Here is a 21777-nt window from a genome sequence, read left to right on the forward strand (position 1 = left end):
AAATTCCTCCCTCCTATCTCTCTAACCAGAGGGACTAAAACTCAAAGAGGTAGTAATAGAGAAAAAGAAGATTTGAGCTCACCGAAACATTCAACACAATAGCCATCATCTTAAAACTCTGGGCTAACTCTGCATTAGCCCACATTAGCCACATTATGGCTAATTAGCCACATTAGCCCAATGTGAATTCTGATGTTGGTTTTCCTCATCCTGGAAGATCGACCAAATCCGACACAAGGTAATATTACCTCTGAGTTCTTTATTAACTCATGACTTTAGGAGGACAACCAAATATTTTGCTGGGAACAAAAGAACCCACTCTCTACGAGAATTATGTATAGTTTGGGTACGGTAGATTTGGGCGTATTTGACATAAACAAAAGGGATATGCAATGGCTCGGTTTTAGGATTTCAGTTTTAATTTCTCTTTAGTGCAAAACCAGTAGCAAACTCCTTCCTCGTGTTAACCAGGGTGGTTTCCCTAGTGTTAAGCAGTGCTAAATAGGAATGGTCCAATGTGGAGCCTCTTCTGTATTTCCCAAGTTGACCGTGACAGTGACGCCTGGTGCACACCACCTGCTTAGGGGCTCTAGTTTCCACTCACATGCATTTCTTAGTTTTTGTTGCTTGTTAACCTCAGGAGTGGCTGTATAATGTTATAGTTCCTGCTCCCCAACTAAGCACTTTCTGTCTTAATGTGTTAAGTAGCAAAGGGAAGGGGGCGGCAGCTCAATCCCTCTTCAGCAAGAAAGGATTTCTGGCTCAAAGTGGAAGTTAAAAGCAGATCTCTCATTGTGCAAAGATAGGGTGCTGTGAAATCTAGAGAACTCTGTTTAAGAGCCTTCCGGCCACAGGATTGGGATGTTACTATCTAATTTTTCTGCGCCTACTATTGTATGAGTTGCTTGCCTTTCAGGCAAGGTTTCTCCCAGCTTTTGCTTTTCCAGGCTTACTTCAAGGAGAAAAGCTTTCCTAGATCTTTGTTCCAGATTCACTGCTGGAACCAGACAGTGCCCAAGTTCTCGAAACCCCAGGGCTTCCAGTTTGAAAGACGCTTAACCTTAAGGCAGGCTTCCTACCCTCAGTTTACCTAATGTGGGGGTGGGAGACAAACTGATGAAGTAGATTCATCATCACTATTCATCTTGCATAGTGTTGCGACCTCAACTCCGTGCAAGAACAAGTATGCCACTAAAAAGGTCAAAAGTAAAAACAATAAAATGGAGAAAAAATAGGAACAACTAGACATCTACATGCAAAAAATATGAATCAGATACAGACCTTATATCCTTCACAAAAATCAACTCAAAATGGATCATAGACATAGATGTTAAATGCAAAACTATAAAACTCCTAGAAAATAACATAGGAGAAAATAGACAACCTTGAGTTTGTTGGTGACGTTTCAGGTATGTCACCAAAAGCATGATCTATGAGAGAGCTGCTAATCTGAACTTCATTAAAATTAACAATTTCTGCTCTGAGAAAGACACGATCAAGAGAAGGAAAAGACAAGCCACAGACTGGGAGAAATTGCTTCCAAAAGGTCCATCTGATAAAGATCTGCTAGGGGCGCCTGGGTGGCTTGGTCTGTTAAGCGTCCGACTTCGGCTCAGGTCATGATCTCACGGTCTGTGAGTTCGAGCCCCGCGCCGGGCTCTGTGCTGACCGTTCAGAGCCTGGACGCTGTTTCAGATTCTGTGTCTCCATCTCTCTCTGCCCCTCTCCTGTTCACGCTCTGTCTCTCTCTGTCTCAAAAATAAATAAACGTTAAAAAAAAAAATCTGCTACACAACATATACAAGGAACACTTAGGATTCAACAATAAGAAAACAAACAACCTGATTTAAAAACGGGCCAAAGACCTTAACAGACACCTCACCAAAGAACATACACAGATGGCGAGTAAGCACATAAAAAGATGGTCTCTATCACATGTCATCAGAAAAATGCAAATAAAAGTGACAGTGAGCTGCCACTACACATGTATTAGAATGACCAAAATGCAGAACACTGACAACACCAAATGCTGGTGAGGGTGTGGAGCCACAGGAACTCTCGTTCATCGCTGGCGGGAATGCAAAATGGTACAGCCACCCTGGCACACCATTTGGCAGTTTCTTACAAAACTAAAAATTCTCTTATCCTATGATGCAGCGATCACGATCTTTGGTTTCTATACAAAGGAATCAAAAGCTTATGGCTGCACGGAAAACTGGCATAGACATTTGTGGCAGTTTGGTTCATAATTGTCAAAACTTGGAAGCAACTAAGCTCTCCTTTGGGGGGTGAAGAGATAAATAAACAGCAGTATAAACGGACAATGGAATATTATTCAGTGATAAAACGAAATGAGCTACCTGGCCATGGAAAGATACGTAAAGGAAACTTAAATGCCTATCACCAGGTGAAAGAGGGCAATCTGAAAATGCTGCAAACAATATGACCCCAACCGGAATCATTCTGGAAAAGGAAAAACAAAACAAAAAAACAAAGCCTTGGAGACAGTAAAGAGATGAACGGTTGCCAGGAGTTAATGGAAAGGGGGGTGAATAAATAGGCAGAGCATAAAGGACATTTAGGGCAGTGAAAATACTCTGTATGGTACCAGAGTGGGGGACACATATATTTGTCCAAACCCATAGAATGTACAACTCTAAGGATGAACCCTAATGTACTATGGGCTTTGGGTGATAATGATGTGTCACTGTAGGTTCATCATCTCTAACAAATGCACCACTCTGGTGAGGGGTGTTGATAATGGGAGAGGTTATGCATGTGTGCGGGAGCAGGAGAATCTCTGTACCTTCCTCTCACTTTTGCTGTGAACCTAAAACTGCTCTTTAAAAAAAATTAAGTCTTTTTGTTTTAAATCAAAGTGTGACCTCCCCTTTTGAGCCTCAGGCCCTAGGCCAAATGGCCTGCTTACCCCCACCCTCTCTTGTAAGATCTGTGCATGTTCCGATACAAATCATCCCCCAGAAAGCCTGTGTAGCAGAAATGTGGATAAAGTACTGTTTCTCAGTAATTTCAAGAACATAAAGCAATGGGATTACACATCACTCATTTGCACGACATTTTGGAAAGCTAGGCTTCCATTACTCCTGTGGCCATCCTTGGACCCAAGAGTTCACAGTACCTGAACCAAGAGGTAGCAATCAGTGTTGGGGACATGAAGTATTTGCTGCCCTGGGAGAATGGGAAGCTAGCCTCCACTAGTACTCCAAAGAAAGTCTGTCATCATCTTCTGTCCTTGGTTTTTTCTTCATGGAAACCAACCACGAAAGACCTCAGTTCACTGTGGCAATGGATTTGGTGGTCCACAAGTTTTGGGAAAAGCTACACTGTGATCACCTAACTCTAGCACCCCAGTAATCTGTAAGAATTTTCTCAGGGACCTGTACTGAGGAGAGAGGGCCTTGAGCATTCCTTGCCCTCCCAGCACAGAAGGCTTAAGTTAAAATCCTTGGAAACTTTCACACAACCAATCAAGTTCTTTTGAAGCCCAAACTGTGTGTCTAACATGGGCTAGGTACTAGGAGAGAAGGGGCATTTCCCAAAAATGCGTAAGACATGGTCCCTAACCTCAAATACATTGGGCGTTACAAACCAAATACATATCATTTTATGAAACAGGTGATGGGGAAGAGAAAGGGAAGGAGAGAGAGGGGGAGGGAGGAGAGAGAAAGAAACCATTATGTCAGAGGTTCTTCATAGTCTAAGTGCAGAGTATTTTGTAAAGGCCTGTGTAGCTACTTAAGCTGAAGGTTCGTAGAGTATAAAAACTCTTCCAGGAAAAAGTGGGGCTTAAGCCAGATTTATTTTTGTGTCCCTGTAACCACCGTTCTCCTCAAAATATACTTTCTTCTACCCACCTCCACATTAATCCAGTAGAATCTACCTCTCAAATATTGTCTTAGCAACCTGCTTCCTGATTAACGCTAACAAGCCAGACAGGCCAGCATGAATAGTGAGGCTGAGACTCAGACCTCTGGCTCTGGGCTGTTTTTATACCACCACAGAGTTTCAAGGTCAAAAGGGACTGTAGATCTCACCTAGTCCAAACTCTCTTCCGCTGCTTAGGAAAGAGACATCTGAAGACACGTTCTCCAAACTTTCTAGCATGGTAAACCCAGTAGCTGTGGAAGCCCGGCCAATAAAATCAGCCTTGTGCCCATGAAGAAGCAGGAGATGTTAGGACACAAAGCACACCTGAACAATCTCACTGGCATGAGCAGAAGACAATCACCTCAAAGATTCAAGCCGCCATAGCTCCAAGTTTTGTAACAGAGGGCCACATAGTGAATTACCCCTTCAACCAACCTTCAAGGGTCACCAGACCAGCCATATTGCAGTCATCAAGGCTAAATTTCCAAGTCAGTTTGGAGTTTAGGTAGTTCATACCCAAACTAGCTCCAGCCCAACCAAGAAATCCTTGAGGGTAAGGATTGAGCCTCATTCATTTGTGCATCTCGAGGCCTGGTACGATGCCTCACGCTCCGTGGACAGCTCAGCGTGGTTTTGCTGAATCGAACTGAAATGCCCACATTCAATTATTATACTGAATAATACAGAATGAGTTATCATGAGTGAGAGCAATATCTGGTACAGAAAATGTGACCATAGCTGGAATGGAATGATGAGTAAACCAGCTGCCCACCTCAACTCCCCGGCCACCTTGGGAATCCCTCAGTCCCGAGACAAATAGCCATTCATAAATACAATGAGATAAAGATACTGATTCCATCTGAAAATAATATTATCATAATATTAACATAGAATAATAGTAATATTAGAACAATTAAGTTACGATCACTAAGTATAGAAATGGGATTTGGTTTTTTTGGAATAAGTAGAAATTGAGCTGAGTTTCAAAGAATGGGTGAGATTTTGTATCAATATTTAGAGAGGGTGAAAAAGGGAGGAAATGTGAGAAGATACTGTCCAAAGGGTAGGAAGAGAACAAGGACAGAGTGATGTCACAGCGGCCAAGAGGAGGTAGGGCTTCAGAGAGGGAATTGAAAGAGTTTTGATGGCAACAGATGCAGTAACATTGATAAGGGCCGAACTTCCCATTGAATTTAGCCAACAGGAGGCCAGAGTTGACTTTAGCAGGTGTCATATGAATAGCTAGGACAGCAGCCAGACTGCAGTGGCCAGAACAGGAATGATATGCAGAGGCCCCAAGAGGAGACCTGCTCTTAGGTCACTTAGTGAAAATAGCCCAAGTGCGTGCAGAGCAGAATTAAGGAGGGTTCTGTACAACAAGAGAACCTTGAACTTCTGCAGAGGGGACGTGGCAGGAGCAACGTCTTGCCCTGGGGATGCAAGAGAAAGAGAAACAGTGTGGAGGGAGAGGGGTTTGCCTGAGGAAGAGGAAAGAACATACACACAAAACATCCTGCACACTGGCAACCATCGTCTTCCCATAGCCTATGCGCAGATTTTCAAGAAAAAAAAATAGTTTCATTTTTTTTGCCTTTAAAAAAATGGCAAGACAACAAAACTCACAGCGAGGACATATTCTGTATCAGGCTTTGTACTAGATGATTTGACACTTACTCGATCATTATAGAAAAGTCTGGGACAGATGGTGGAGAAGAGGCAACATTTTTGAGAACGGTTTTGAAGTTGATTGACATTTGGATGCCGAAAGTCAGTGGGTGGGGTGCGGGGGGACCAATCCCAGGTTTCGTTCCGTGTTAGTAGACGGACAGTAGGGCTGTTCGTCAGGAGAGAGATACAGGAAGAGGCGAACCGGAATAACAGTGAATTTGTGGTGTCTCTGGGACATCCTAGAATGGCTGTTCACTGGCTGGTTGTAGAGATTGGTTGGGAGTCCAGAAAAGAAAGTTCTGGGCTGAGAATTTGATTTGCAAGCTGTCAGCGTAGGTAGTGCTTTAGGGCTATTCAAAAGAACGGAGATCTTAATCATGGATCATCCCAGCTGGCCAAAAAAAAAAAAAAAAAAAAGAAGAAGAAGAGGAAGAGGAAGAAAGTAATTTCTTCTTTAAAAAATGAACAATCATTTTCAAATTCATTCTCTCCCAACAAAGGAATTAGCCAAGGGTCTGTTTCGAGACCAAACAAAAAGGGGGAAGGGATCATCTTTCTACATGAACGCAATGGGTAATTCATGAGGCTCTGAAAAATACAGCTGCAGCTTTGCCAATAATTTCCTGTGCCTGTGTAAACAGTGCCATGTTCTCCTTCTTCAAAAAGGTAAACTTTGCTTTGCCAATAATAGAGGCAGAACAATGTACTCAGTCTCCAAGTTCTTTTAGAAGAGTCTTCAGATATTAAACGCTGTCGCCCTTTGGTTACTTCTTCACTGGAGAGCTGGATTAGGAACACGTTAAGTACAAGTGGCCAGATACGGTTAGCTGTCATTACTGTGTAGCCGGTTAAGAGTGAGAAGGGGGAGGAAGATGAATCCCCGCAGCAGATTCTCCCCCATCCCACCCCCAAGCATTTCCCTGCATTGTAGTAACCGTTTGCTACTCTTGAGGAATATTTCGCCACTCCACCAAAAAAGAAAAACAGAAGCAGTTAAGTTTGCCATCAAGTCCATTTGGGGGACCCTGGACACTAAATCCTCTCTTAGAAAATCGCAAGAGTGGAGAAACTTGTTGAGGTAAGGGGGTGCTTCCCCAAGGAAACTTCATTTCGCAGAGCTCTAATTAGGATCTTAGGGTCTTACCCAACACCTACACGCATTTTGGGAAACACCGTCTCTGGGGCATTCAGCCCCTGGCTCTGCAGAATCACCTGGGCTTCCCTCCTGGCGTTTCTGTCAGGGCTGACTCGGGTTTGTAAAACCAGGCGGCACATTTTCCCATCTCCACAGACCTGGGGACAGGATCTCAGCTCTGGGCAGTCTCTCCCAATTTAAATTCTGAATTTGAGTGGTCAAAACAGCTGCCTCCCCTCCCCCAAACCTGCCGGGCTCTGGGAGGGATTCCTATTGAAGAGGAAATCCACCATTTCCTGCCCTAGCAGCGCCTCTGCTCAAGTGGGCCTTTGACCTGCTGAATTGGGGGTCTGTCTCTGGGATTTTTCCAGGACACAGGGAAAAACTCCTCTTAGAAAAGTCTCTTTGTCCTTAAGCAGCGCACCTCTAGGGGAAAATAAAAAATGAACACAGTCAGATTTTTGTAGCCTTATTTTCCATTTTATTCCATATATCGAGTCAATGAGAAGCGCTCTTAAAAAAAAAAAAAAAAAAAAAAAGGCAAAATCCAGCTCAGGAAAAGTAAAAATGTTTATGACAGCTTTTTTTTTTTTTTTTAGATATTATATCCTCTTCCACATCAGGAAATGCAACATCTGCGTGTGCTATTAAGGGTTCTCTTTTTATTTCCTCATCGCCACAGATTTTCATTTCTGGCTAAAATGTCAGACACTATAAACTTGCACGTACCTCTGAACTAACTTTGTATAAGATGAGACCAGGGGAGCTGAGGGGAAGTGCTTTTAAAAAACGGAAAGGTGGGAGGAATTGAGAAGGGGATGTAGACTAGTATCAAAGTTTAGCCATGACAAATAAACACGGAGATAAATAAGAAAATATGTCAAGGCTCTGACTTCCTGAGAAGATTCCATGTGCTGGGGAAGGTCGTGGGAAGAGAGAAATGCAGCGAATCAGTGAATGAGGGTGGGGGGTAGAGGGGGGGCACCTGCAAATACTTGTATGGAGTTCTGACTTTTCATCTAACTTACATCGTGCAAAATCATTAGACGGCAACATTTGCTTGCATCATTTCCTCATGTGCAAAGTGGAGACTGGGTAATCATCTCTCGTCTTTCTTCTTGGGTCTTTGACTTCTTCCTTCAACCCACACTATATCATTGGCTCTGTGCTCAGGCCCGGATGCTACCTTCCAGGCTCACCTAGACATCCCAAGCCATTGGAGGCCCCAGTGGAGGAGGGAAGGTTGGCTGAGTCACTCAGCTTAGGAAGAACTTTCTCAAGGCACATGCAAGTATGTAGGATTTATATTGATGGCACTCAGCTTCAAGTCATCAACAAGGTGGTTTAAATACAAAGAAATCTAGAGGGAAGCGGCTGCTGGTTTTGGTTTTGTGTCTTGACAAAATCTGTTTGATGTCTGCAATGTTTATAGACTTCCTCTTACGGTCGTAAAATGATCGCCTCTACTGTAGACGTCGCGTTTGCATTCAGTCTTTCTTTTTGGGTCTAAGAAAGAGAAGGCAGTAGGTCTGATATATCTTTCCCTTTTACCAGGAAAGCAATATTTCCCAGAAGCCCCCAACAAGTTTTGACTTATAATTCAATGGCCAAATCCATGTGACAGGCATTCCTAGCTTCAAGGGCGCTGGAAAAAAAGGGTGTTAAGATTTCCCAACCTCCAAAATGGGCCACAAGAAGACTGAGTAGGTCTATTGACTTAGCCAATTATCCATTAATTTTATTATTGCTGGATGTTCCTTCCGAAAATTCGATCAAGGGGCCCATCATGAAACTAGTAAGACCACATTCGGCACATCACTTCACATGACCACTGGTAGTTGAGCTGTGGTATGAGTGAGCTAATAACTTTATTCCCATTTAAAATAAAAGCTTTTAAAGTGGTTTAATTTTTTTCAGGACCACTCATGTCTTCCCAAAACCCTCAAGTGTCTTTGGTTTACATCAAAGTCCTATCTAATTTTCTCCCAAGAGGAAACCTACCACAATAGTAAAGTTGTATATTTCCACAGGGATTTTCCCTAAACTGTTAATGAGTTGTGACTTCCTTATATGTACATGCAGACGAGACTGGTGCACTCCAAGCAGGTAGACAGAATTTGAACCAGATGGTTCAAGGAAAGGAAACTGGATTAGCAGATCATTTCAAACACCTCCATGTGTTGACTGAAATCCATAAGGGGAATGACAAAACATGTACCTTATTTTCTCAACAAACTGTGCACCATATTGAACGTTAAACATTATATTGAGGGAGGTGTCGAGCAAGCTCTGGTTTTTCTTTCCTTGTCACTAGAACCATAAGCCTCGTTTTGCCTAATTAATGTATACAGAGGAAAAAAAGCAAGCAAGCAAGAAACACAGGGCTGCTTCATAAACTCATACCACTGAGAGACCCCATGGTAATCCTCTAGCAATGGCATTTGAATAAATTGGAGGTGGCAAGGGTGTGTCTAATTTCCATGAGTTCCTGTATGGAAAGCAAATCCCATTTTGCCTGATTTTCCAGTTTAAACAATAAACAGTAAGAGTCTCTCATCCCCACCCTTAAACCAACTTCATTGAAACTAGGGCTGATGCAAATTAAGGCACTTCCCAGTACTCAGGCCCCCAAGCCCCTACCCCCAGTTTAATTAAAGCCTAATTTGGTTGAGGAGTAAACTGGTATTTACAAATCAAGAGAAAATCTGGTTCCAGTAATTAAAGGGATTTTCTAAATCTTGTCCTCCGTGTTAGAACACCCGTTTTAATAGTTAATTAAAGACTCCTTAACCATCCTTTGAAGGAAATTTGAAAAAGAAAGATTAGGGACCTGCCACAAAGACATTTCTGACAATAGGGACTGAAATTCTTTGTTAGGCCCTTTAGGGAAAACTAAGGTCTTCATTTACCTAAAACACTTTGGGTATGCAAACTTTTTTTTTTCTTTTAAGAAAAGGAGATACTTATTTGCCTTTGCAAATAAGTATAATTTGTGGGTAGCCTTGCAAATTTTACAGCTATTCCACAAATCTAAGCCAGCTTGCAATCACCAGCATACCGCCGCCATTACAGTTAAGGTGGATTGGGGGCACGGCCATCTTGTTCTTTTGGTCTCTCAGGCTACAGCTGGTATGTCAAAATATCCAACTCCTAAGGCCAGGGGGCTCCCCAGGCACAAGGAAGAGAAACATTCCTTCTTGGAGATTCCACGCCCTTCTCATATTCGAAATGGGTTTAAACCATTTAAATTGACCAATTGACCAACATTTAACCAGCCTTGTGCTAGGTGTTAGGAGAAATACAGTTGAATACAGTTGAATACAGTCATGGCTGCTCAGGGACTTGACTGTAATTCAGAAGACAAACACTTGTCCAGATATTGCTAATGAGAGACACAGAAGATATGCGGGAGGTACAAAGGACAACATGAGAATGCAAGAAGGGAGAGAGACTGAATGAGCAGCCCTTCTGAAGGTGTGAGTCAAGCTCTTTCTTAATAGGTAGGGAGAAGCAGATGTCTGGAAAATAACAGTGCCTAACAAAGAGAACAAGGACACGGAGGCAGGAAAGGGCAATGCACATTCCAGAAAGAGCCTGGAGATCCCTGGGGCTGGAGTTCAGGGTTCTTAGGGCCTGGGGCTGGGAGCAGGAAAAGAAAGCGTGAGGTCAGCAAAGACCATATTGTGGAGAAGCTTCCTGCCCTGGTCAAGACATTTGTTTCATTCCATGGAGAAAAAGGTTTTGTGGGGATGGAAGTAACTGGTTAGGGGACAAAAAGAGACTTGTAAGAGACCAGTTCAGGTGTTACTGCCAAACGCTGTGGTAACAGCACCCAAAAGTGTGCTCTAAGGCAAGAGGTCTACAAAGCAACACTTACACCCCTAGAGACCCACAGACTTTCCAGGGGGTATAGATGCTAAATAAACCATCTGAAGGGAATCAGTTTCTAGATCTTCATCTCCTCTATGTCCTCTATGCTTTTTTTTTTTTTTTTTTTGGTGTCCTATATGTTCTATACGTCCTTTTCTGAAACTGCCTGATAGCCCAAATCACACTTGAAAAAGAAAGACATACCCTTCTCTTAAGCCAGATCTTTTATGGTGAGCTAATCATTCATCAAGTCACCTTAAACATAGGGGCTTCCTGTCTTGTCATCTCAGTTCCTTCTGTTAAGAATGAAATGTGTGGGAATGCAAGCTGGTGCAGCCACTCTGGAAAACAGTATGGAGGTTCCTCAAGAAACTAAAAATAGAACTACCCTATGACCCAGCAATTGCACTACTAGGCATTTATACAAGGGATACAGGTGTGCTGTTTTGAAGGGACACATGCACCCCCATGTTTATAGCAGCACTACCCACAATAGCCAAAGTGTGGAAAGAGCCCAAATGTCCATCGATGGATGGATAAAGAAGATGTGGTATGTATATACAATGGAGTATTACTCGGCAATCAAAAAGAATGAAATCTTGCCATTTGCAACTACGTGGATGGAACTGGAGGGTATGATGCTAAGTGAAATTAGAGACAAAAATCATATGACTTCACTCATATGAGGACTTTAAGAGGCAAAACAGATGAACATAAGGGAAGGGAAAAATAATGTAAAAACAGGGAGGGGAACAAAACAGAAGAGACTCATAAATATGGAGAACAAACTGAGGGTTACTGGAGGGGTTGTGGGAGGGGGGATGGGCTAAATGGGTAAGGGGCATTAAGGAATCTACTCCTGAAATCATTGTTGCACTATATGCTAATTTGGATGTAAATTTTTAAAAATAAAAAATAAAATTAAAAAAAATAGAATGAAATTTGACCTGTGTGGGAGGTTCTGACTTCAGAATAATCAATGCAGTATAGATTAATGATATTGATCACTCAAATGTTCTTGGAATGTTTCCTAGAATTATCAACTTTTTAAAGATGAAACCCACAAGCAGGGATTCTTTTCAAATTCTTTCTGATTCAAGCAGCATTTCAGGAAGTCACCTAAAATCTATTTTCTCAAACCTGTCATAAAATATTTCTTTTAATTACAGTCAGTTATCATCTTATTTCAAATTATAACATATTTAATGTTTTCTACCTCCTGGTTACAAAGACTGTACTTCTTTTTTTTTTTTTTTTTTTACTTTTTTTTTAACGTTTTTTAATTTATTTTTTTGAGACAAGGAGAGACAGAGCATGAACAGGGGAGGGTCAGAGAGAGGGAGACACAGAATCTGAAACAGGCTTCAGGCTCTGAGCCGTCAGCACAGAGCCCGACTCAGGGCTTGAACTCACGGACCGCGAGATCATGACCTGAGCTGAAGTCGGCCGCTTAACCGACTGAGCCACCCAGGCGCCCCTTTACTTTTTTTTTTAAGTTTATTTATTTATTTTGAGAGTGAGAGAGAAATCGAGGGAGGGGCAGAGAGGGAGAGAGAATCCCAAGCAGGCTCCGCAATGTCAGCATAGAGCCTGACGCGAGGCTTGATCCCAAAAACCAGCTCAATCCCACAAACCATGAGATCACAACATGAACCAAAACCAAGAGTTGGATGCTTAACCAACTGAGCCATCCAGGCTTCCCCAAGAATGTACTTCTGTAAATCCAGGATGAAAATTTTAGATGTTAACTCTACCAGAGAGTACGTAGTTTTTGAAAAATCATTTGGGAGTGCCCAAGCAAACAAATGAGTTTTTAGAAACCCCATTTCTTTGGGATGTCGTCCTGAGTTGGGAAGGCAGACAAAGTCGAGGGGAGGTTGGTTTCTGTGGTAAAGTTAAGTTTCAGAAATGCTGAGTTGAGATGGAGCAGGCCTCAGCTACTTTTAATATGCAAATGGTGTTAAGATTCTCTGCGGAGCTGTAGTACTCAGTTTCTCCCAAGTGTTGGCCAGAGGAGAGGTGCAGTGCCATGGGGTAACCTGAGAGCACTTCAAAGCTCCCCCTCAATAATCTCCATCACTACAACCTCCCTTAGCCACCACCCCTAAAATGTAAACTGAGTAAAAACAGTATCAGTGCTATAAACATGAGCTTCGGGTAATGTTCTGGAGCCTGTCCAGATGCGCCCCCGCTAGCAATTTGGGCATAAGTGGCAAACAAAATGTTCTCTGAGAATAAGCAAATGTGAAGCACATGTGAAGAAAATGACAGACCCCCCCCCCAAGATACCTATGGATTTCTCTTTTTTTTAATGTTATTTATTTATTTTGAGAGAGAGAGAATGAGTGGCAGAGAATCCCAAGCAGGCTCTGTGACGCGGGGTTCGATCCCATGAACCATGAGCCGAAATCAAGAGTCGGACGCTCAACCAACTGAGCCACCCAGGCGCCCTCCCCCCACTCTGTATCTCCCTTATAATACCCAGATGTGCCAAGTGGATATTTTTCCTATTGAATTATCCGGAAATTTGCTTCAGTTCTTAACATCCTTTTGCAGGCATTCCTGCAACCTCTGTTCATAGAATATTTAGATCATTTTTGGTTTGGGCCTTATGGGTGACATATTCTTCATACCACAAAGTGTGTAGATAAAAGCCAGTTAGCTAGAGGCATGACCAGAAGAGACAAACCCCATGATAACACATTCCTTCATGTATCGTCAGTTTATACTATAGATCAGATCCTATCGCTTACATCGATTTCACGTGGTATGGATTTCCAACATAATCCAGAATTCTTGCAAGTCCTGTCTTTGCCCCTCTTGAACAAGATTCTAAAAGTGTACTTTGTTGTCCGCTCAATGCCCCCTAACACCTCCAACTTAATTTAATGCTCTGAATATAAAGATGTCTTTCCAATTCCTAAATTAATAAAATTTCTTGTTTGATATCAATGTAACAAGATAACCTATTGATTGACCGAACGAATCTCTGCCTTTTCAACAGAGTATTCGCCTTTGTGTCTGATAATGATATATGTCATTGTGCAAAACAGAAAGGCCATCTGGCAGGAGCTGCTCTGCTAGATAAGGAAGAATGTCAGTATTCCTACAGCAGTGATGCTCAATACTGAATATGATGAATGCTGTAAAAATGAATGGTTCCCCCAACGAAAATTCTCCTTCGGATGCGAGCTTCATATCTCCCTTTGCACATCTGTGCTGTCTCTGCATGATGACGAGTGATTCTGACATAGCCTTCCCTTGCCTCAGAGTCCCAAAGAGCACCATAAAGGATTTGGATAATTCTCTGATGCAGAGTAAGCAACATATAATTTCCAAAATGAAATGGAAGCTCCTTTTCAAAAGACAGTGTGATTGCCTATGAACTTTCTTTTCTTATAACACATCATTACGTTATTTTGTAAATACATATTTTCCAAGCCATCTGTTTTGTCTGCTTCACCGCGAGCTGCTCAAGGACGAGGGCTGTGTGGGCCTTATTTAACTTCATACCCTGAACAGCCAACACAGAGAATGACCCAAAGTGGACACTCCATAAATATTTGTTAAATGAATGAATGGAAAAGGGAAGGAAGGAATTATGAAGGGAGGAAGGAACTCAAGATTGGAGGGTCTATCTTTTTATTTTAAGTTTATTTATTTATTTTGAGAGAGAGGGAGAGCAAGGGAGGGGCAGAGAGAGACAGAGAGAGCAAGGGAGAGAAACAGAATCCCAAGCAGGTTCCACACTGCCAGCCTGAAGCCCAGCACAAGGCTCAAACTCACAAACGGTGAGATCATGACCTGAGCCGAAATCAAGATTCAGCTGCTTAACTGACTGAGCCACACAGGCGCCTCTGAGTCTCTTTCTTCTTCTGGATGAAGCAGTCTGATAAATCTAAGAACCATGTATTATCGTGACCTGTCCGCACCACAGTGTGACAGGCAACAACTGACATTTCTGGGTCTTAGAAATTTGTTCTGCCCCATATTCTCTGAGCAGTCGGACTAAAATTTGTAGCCCATTCAATACCAAGCTCTCCTAAGCTTAGTTGCACCTTTTGTACTTTGATATTTAACCTCATGTTTTCCCCAAACACTATTGTATCTCTGATGATGATGATCCTTCCTTAAATCTGCATTTCTCCCCAACTCATCTTCTCAGTCACTTTTAACACACACCGATGTTTTCTGTCTTTACTGCCTGTATGTGCTATACGTTCTACTTTAGAACAAAATATGTCTTTTTTCTTTCCTTTTTTTTTTTTTTTGCCTTTTCTGTAATTTGTTCCCAGGTCATTGGGTCTGAAAGCTGAGCCCTCAATTATTACTGAATTCCCACACCACTTCCTCAACTGGTCTGCCTAGTGCTATCTCTAAAACATTCCTAGAATTGCTCCCTGCTGAGATCGAAGCCCATGTGCACACCTTAATCTCAATTTCTCTAGACAGTTCCAATTTTTCCTTTTATGGTCCACATACCTCCCTATTGTCTAAAGGTCTACAGATGAAAATCCTGTGTCTGTTCTCCATCCAAGAGGCGCATATATCACTTCCTTGGTTGTTCTCGTCGTCTCTGATATCTTGGGACTTTTCTAGGCTGGTTTCCATATTCAGACCTGATACCACTCTTCGTGCTGGTTCGTTAGAGCCAGTGATCAGAGGTGGGGACATGTGTTTTGTTTTGTTTTTCCCCGGTTCTGCTACTGACATGATAAAAAGCTGGAGACGAGGTATTGAATTTGACTGTCTCAGTGAGTATAAAGCAGGGACCTAAAAACACTTGGCAATCGTCCTACTTTGGAGTGTAGCTCTAAGGCTGAGTGAGTCTATAACCATCGTAAAGAATTTATTATTATGGATCTCTATTAGCGGTACTATAATTTGACTGCTGATTGTAATGGAGCTCATAATGATATAGAGAAATATATCAGCAGGCACAGAAGCTCAGAAAAGCTCTATTATCATTGTCTTGAAGAATTATCTACCCACGGCGCACCCTGCCTTCTCTCAACCCTACTGGAATCTTTTTAACAAGCATAAAACTGCCCAGCAGTTAATTTTTTATCTTACCGTATTCTGTGGGTTAGCTTTGTCCTAAAGAGATTATAAAACCTTTGGAAATAAGGCTTATGTTTGATCCGTGTCCTGAAACTCTGCAGTATGAGCTCTAGGACAGGTCATGTAAGTTCTCATTAGCACTTTTTGAATAGCAAAAATGATTCCCTTTATCATATAAGTGAATACGTGCATAAAGATGGCTTCTGACTTCATGAGATTGAAAAGTTGAAAAAATACCAAGTTCAATACCTTTCATTTTTATGTCTCTGGAAAAGAAACTGCTCCAAACCCTCCCAAAGCCCTGAATTCAGTCCCAACACTCCCCGTGTACTTAATAAATTCCCCCAAGATCTCTCTGCTCCCCACTCCTGCTCTCAGGGGTTGATGCTGAGCGCGATTTGCCTCTTTTCAACTCACCCACGTTTTCCTGGCCATGGTCCCCTCCAGCTTCCTCACTCTCATAGATCAACCTCTGAAAAATGCCACATGTATCACAGCCAGTAGACCCAATTGGCATGATGTCCTCCACACGCGCATTTCCACGTGCTGCCATACTGGCTCTGTGGTCTCACTCCTCTTGTCTGTTGCTAAAGGGAGGGAGGTATTTGAATTTACTGGGCACCTGCTCTAGGTCAGGGACTTTTCTACTGGTTGCCTCACAATGTCTGTGTGTGTGTGTGTGTATGTGTGTGTGTGTGTGTGTGTGTGTGTGTGTGTGTATTTCTTCCCAAATCTTTCTCCCTCCCTCTCTTCCTTGCCCATCCCCTCTCTCTCCTAGAGGTAGGCTTGGGAAAGCGATATACTGGTAAATGTGTACCAGCCAGTCTGGTGGACGGAGCCCTGGTTTGCACATTGGCAATTGTCATGGTGTAATGAGTACCCCTATGGCTGACTGCAAGTTATGAATGTGGCATCACTGAATGTGGAGGTGGGAACACATGTACACAATCTGCTCCAGAGAGCAGGATGGAGCAGGCTCTGGTTTGGGGTTTGGGGTAAGAAGAGATAGCTCTGTAGCTCAAAACTCTCTTTCCCAAATTTGGTGTGAAACCAGCTCGTAAAGACTAAGCACAAGTTTTTTTTTTTTTCTTTTTCTTTTTTTTTTTTTTTTTTGGCATTCCAGTTCTAACATCTGACTCGGTTCCCTTGTTACACGTGAACGTCTAAGTATTCACCCCGAAGGGCAGCAGAATATGCCACTACAAACTATGCCGTCCTCCACTCAAGTTTTGTTATCGAGCAAGGGCTACCTTCCCTTGCAAAAAGGATTTTTCTCCAGTTTCTTCAATACAGAGCACGCACGGCAGTTTTAATGAAAGGCACTTAATAAAAAATAAATAATACCTTAAGACCATTCATGCATATGACTTCCTGACATTGCTAGAGGTGCCAGCTAGCCCATGAGCTAATGATCCTGTAAATTTCCTTTCCTCTCCCAGTGTGGAGGTGAGATCTAATTTGAAAGATTAAAATCTTTGCATGATTACAGTATATGGTAATTGTTAAGCTCTGTAGTTACATGCTCAATAGCTACTAAGTGCAAAGAATTACAGGTGATTTGCGCTTGTAAGATAAATTCCAAGAATTTTGCTTTGACAAAAAGGCAAGGAAGTAGAGCCTGCAAACAACAGATATGCTAAGTGGAGCGATTTATCTTGAACTCCAGGAAAGAGGGACTTAGGGGGTCTCTGGATTCACAACTCGCCTTGCCACACTGCATTTCTCCAGTTGTGCTAAACTTTATTTACATAAAAGTCGTGCTCAAGTGGGTAAACGTATCTAAGGAGTAGATAGCCTAAATTTTGGAGGAGTACCAAATGCCTGCTCCTCTCACAGTGGAGGAACCAGACAAACTGTGTTCATCGCTTTCGGAGACAAAAGCCAAGGCCAATCTTCTTGAATTCAATACTAGAGCCATGATAGGATATTATTTATGTATATGTTTATACTTGTTTAAAAAAAATAGTAAGGCTTTTAGTATTTATGCCTCCAACTCCACCACTGTTTGGTTCTGTGCCAACCACTCTTTCTCTACCTTAGTAGACCACACCGGAAAATGCATTCATTAAACTAATATTTATTCAGCACCCAGTGCATACCAGGCTCCTGTTCTTGGCATCGGGGACATGACGATAAACAGAATAGATAAGGTTTCTGCTCTCATGGACTCAGAGTCCAGCAGGAAAGAAGGATTTACTAATACTTACAAGTACTCCTTGTAAGTTCTAGGAAAGGGAGGGTGGTGCGCTATGAAGCATACGGGTTTTGGCGCCAAGGCAGGCATCTATGAAGAAGCGATGCTAAATTTGAGACCTTAAAGACGAGGAGTATGATCAGCTCAGAAAAGGGGGAAAGAGCAGAGCCAGTCTTTTCTCCAGCAAACAATGCAAAAGGAGTTTCCAGAGCTATTAATGCCTTTCTTCGAAGCACCCCTCTCCCTCCAAGCCATCAAGATCCCCAGCCCCGTTTGCTTGTTGTAGCTAAGACATTTTTAGTTTTCTAGTTATAACTCCTGATGTTACTGGGGGCGGCAGGCATAATTCTAAAAGAACAAGAAATAGCAGACCTGGTGACCCTGGGCCTTTCTGTAGACAGGCAATAGTGAGTCACTAGAAACTAAAACGCAGAATGGCTTAGGAGTGGCTTGTTCTAGCATTCATTCTGCGGAAGTATCCAGGAGTCTGGCTTCCCCAGTAATGAGAAGGGGGCGCGCGGGCAGGCCAGAGAAGGGGGGCGGGGTGTGCGGACAGGACAGAGTCAGACTGAGCTCACACAGCACAGGTTCATAGAATGGTGGTTCCCAGAAACGTTTCAGCTAGTCCCGTCTTTGGAGTTCATGTATGCAGATAATAGCTAGATAATTGGCACTTTTATGTCTCATGTTTTAGAGTCATGACACAGCTTAAACCATGTCACCATCCAGAATTTTTTGAAAACTCACCTGGTAAGATTTGCCATCTGACACCCTAACTACTTCTCTTAGCGTATAATTGTAACACGTTATTAAGTTTTTAAATTTATGATTTTTGAAGTAGGGTTTTTTTTTAATGTTTATTTTTGAGACAGAGACAGAGACAGAGCGAATGAGTGTGAGCAGGGGAGGGTCAGAGAGAGAGGGAGACACAGAATCCGAAGCAGGCTCCAGGCTCCGAGCTGTCAGCACAGAGCCTGACCTGGGGCCCGAACTCACGAACCACGACATCATGACCCGAGCGGAAGTCAGACGCTTAACCAACTGAGCCACCCAGACGCCCCAGTTTTGTTCTTGTTGTTGTTGTTTTCAAAAGATGCTTGGAAAAGTAGGAAAAAAGGAAATGCATGATACATGGGCTACATCATCATCCAAAGAAAACCAGAGTTTCTATTTGGATTTATTTATTTTCAGCCATTTGTCTTATCCGTCATCTTTGAGTTTCACTGCTTCTTCTTAATGTAACTAACACTCCATGTATGACTCTGAGAACTGTTTTCTTTTTATTTCTTTACTGAAGTACTGTTGACACACAATGTTACCTTACTGTCAGGTGCACAACCCAGTGATTCGACGTCTCTGTACATTGTGCTCTGCTCTCCCCCGGTAGAGCTACTGTCTGTCGTCACCCATGATCACAGTCCTGCTGACTGTATTCCCTACGATATACCCTTCATCCCCGTGAGAGCTGTTTTATTTTTCCTTAACATCCTACCATAAACATCTTCTTCTTTATGACGTATCTTTTGTAAACATTCCATTTAATGGCTGTGCAGCATTCCATCAAGTTGATAGGCCATTGTTCACTGTCCAGCAGTCTGTCACTGGACAATTGGGGCTTGGGAAGCGTTCGTTGTAACCTGAATCTTTCTCACTAAGTCCTTCCACAGTAAGGACGCTTGGATGTGGCATAACTGGGTCCAAGGTATCAGCCTTTTTTTCTTTTTTTTTTTAATTTTTTTTTTTATGTTTATTTATTTTTGAGACAGGGAGAGACAGAGCATGAACAGGGGAGGGTCAGAGAGGGGGAGACACAGAATCTGAAACAGGCTCCAGGCTCTGAGCTGTCAGCACAGAGCCCGACGCGGGGCTCGAACTCACGGACCACGAGATCATGACCTGAGCCGAAGTCGGCCGCTTAACCGACTGAGCCACCCAGGTGCCCCCTTTGTTTTTTTAAGTAGGCTTCACACCCAGCACAGAGCCCAGTACAGTGCTTTGAGGTCACAACACTGAGATCAAGACATGAACTGGGTGCAGAGTCAGACCCTTAACCGACTCAGCAACCCAAGTGCCCCAAAGGCGTCAGCCTTTTAAGGATCCTGAAATGAATAGTCTAGATTGTGTCTTGAAATATTGTGTCAAGTTATGCTGCCATTGACAATGTATGAAAGTACTTGTTCTATCATAGTTTTGTCAGTTCTCTCTCTTTCTCTCTGTCTTAACTCTTACTAATTTGTTAGGCAAAAAAAAAAAAAAATTAGGTTTATTTATTTATTTTGATTGCAAGAGAGAGAGAAAGAGAAAGCAGGGGAGGGGCAGAGAGAGAGGGAGAGAATCCCAATCAGGCTCTGTGCTGTCAGCGCGGAGCCCCGCATGGGGCTCGAACCCAGACTGTGAGATCATGACCTGAGCTGAAATTGAGAGTCAGATGCGTAACTGACTGAGCTACCCAGGCTCCCTCCCATGTTTTTTATTAGTTTTATTTTCTCTTTGATAGACTGTCTATTCATGTTCTTTGTCCATTTTCAATTATCTGTGTTTTATGCTTTTGAGGAAAAAAATCACTCAGTGTTTGCCTTAAAATTTTAAGCGTAATAATCTTTTCATTTTTTTTCTTTTTTTTTGCTGTTAATTCTGAACCATAATACATAATATGATTTCATTTGAGACGCTATTTAAACACAGCTCCTTTTTATTTCAGATTAACTCAACTACTCTGAGACAGACTATACAATGTATATTTTACTAGGTTTATGCCTTTTCTTATATTCTTACAGCTTGCCTTCTCACCTTTAAAAAATACATGTATGTGTATAAGTGAATATATATTTTTATACTCATGTACAATGTGCAGGCAGAAAAAGGGATAAAGTTTAATTCACTCTTTTAGTCACCAGTTCAGTAAAATATTTAAGTTACAGGTACCAATTATGCATGATATCCTTATCCTTAGAAACAGAGAAAATTGAGAATTGAATGTAAAATAAAAATACTAGGTAATGAGAAACTTTTATCTAAAAAAAGCAAGCATGTAATTTTTAAAAAATAACAATTTGGAAGGTTGTGTATTGATTTCACGGAGAATATCTTTTTAGAAATCTTCACTTGTAATTGCCTTTGGAATTAGTTTCTGAGTCTCCTTCATTTTACCATCAATGAGATCACCCAGGTTGATTATAACTCTTATTGACCTATTTTGATTTAATCTACTTTGAGAGCGTTCCAATGGTAAAGTTTCGCTCATCTCAAGGACTACAGGATTGCCATGATGCATCTGTCCATTTCAGCCCATGTTCCCAAGAATCGAAGAACTTGAGGTCCAAATACTCAGAATTGCTTGTATTACTTTAAAAAAAAAAAAAAAAAAACTAAGATAAGTTGCATAAAACCAGAATAAAACTGAAATTAGGCTGCATCATATCAGAGTTAACAAGGATTGGCTACAATTAACTGCATGCACACAATTTTCAGCACTACTTTTTCTAATGAAATGTGAACTATTCAAGTCCACGAAGGTGTAATACCACGATTTAGAAAATTTTCACACTGTAGTCCTTTGAGTGTAGAACGGCACTTATGTCAATATGCATTTGTTCAGAAATTCCTAAGATACTCACATTTTGAGGTAGAATCAGCAGCATGATTGATTATTCATTTAAAAAACACTCCTGGGCCTCTCGGCAGCAATGAACTAACGTCTCGGGAAGATCAATAATTTCTTCTCTCACGAGAAGAAACCCAGAGCATCAGAAAAGTCATCAGCAAAATTATCAAAAGATATGTGCCAGCTGTTTCCAACAGCCCACCGAAGAGGGGACAGAAGGAAATAATAAATGTTTGCCACATGTTGAGAGAGGAGTGGTAATGGAAAATATTCATAAACAAGTGACTAACACTTGTCTGTATGTTATTCAGGTGCACGGATAAAACACGTCCATCTCCTTAGCGTGGACTCTTGTGG

Source organism: Lynx canadensis, chromosome A1 (assembly GCF_007474595.2).
Source record: "Lynx canadensis isolate LIC74 chromosome A1, mLynCan4.pri.v2, whole genome shotgun sequence".
In the NCBI taxonomy this organism is placed as follows: domain Eukaryota; kingdom Metazoa; phylum Chordata; class Mammalia; order Carnivora; family Felidae; genus Lynx; species Lynx canadensis.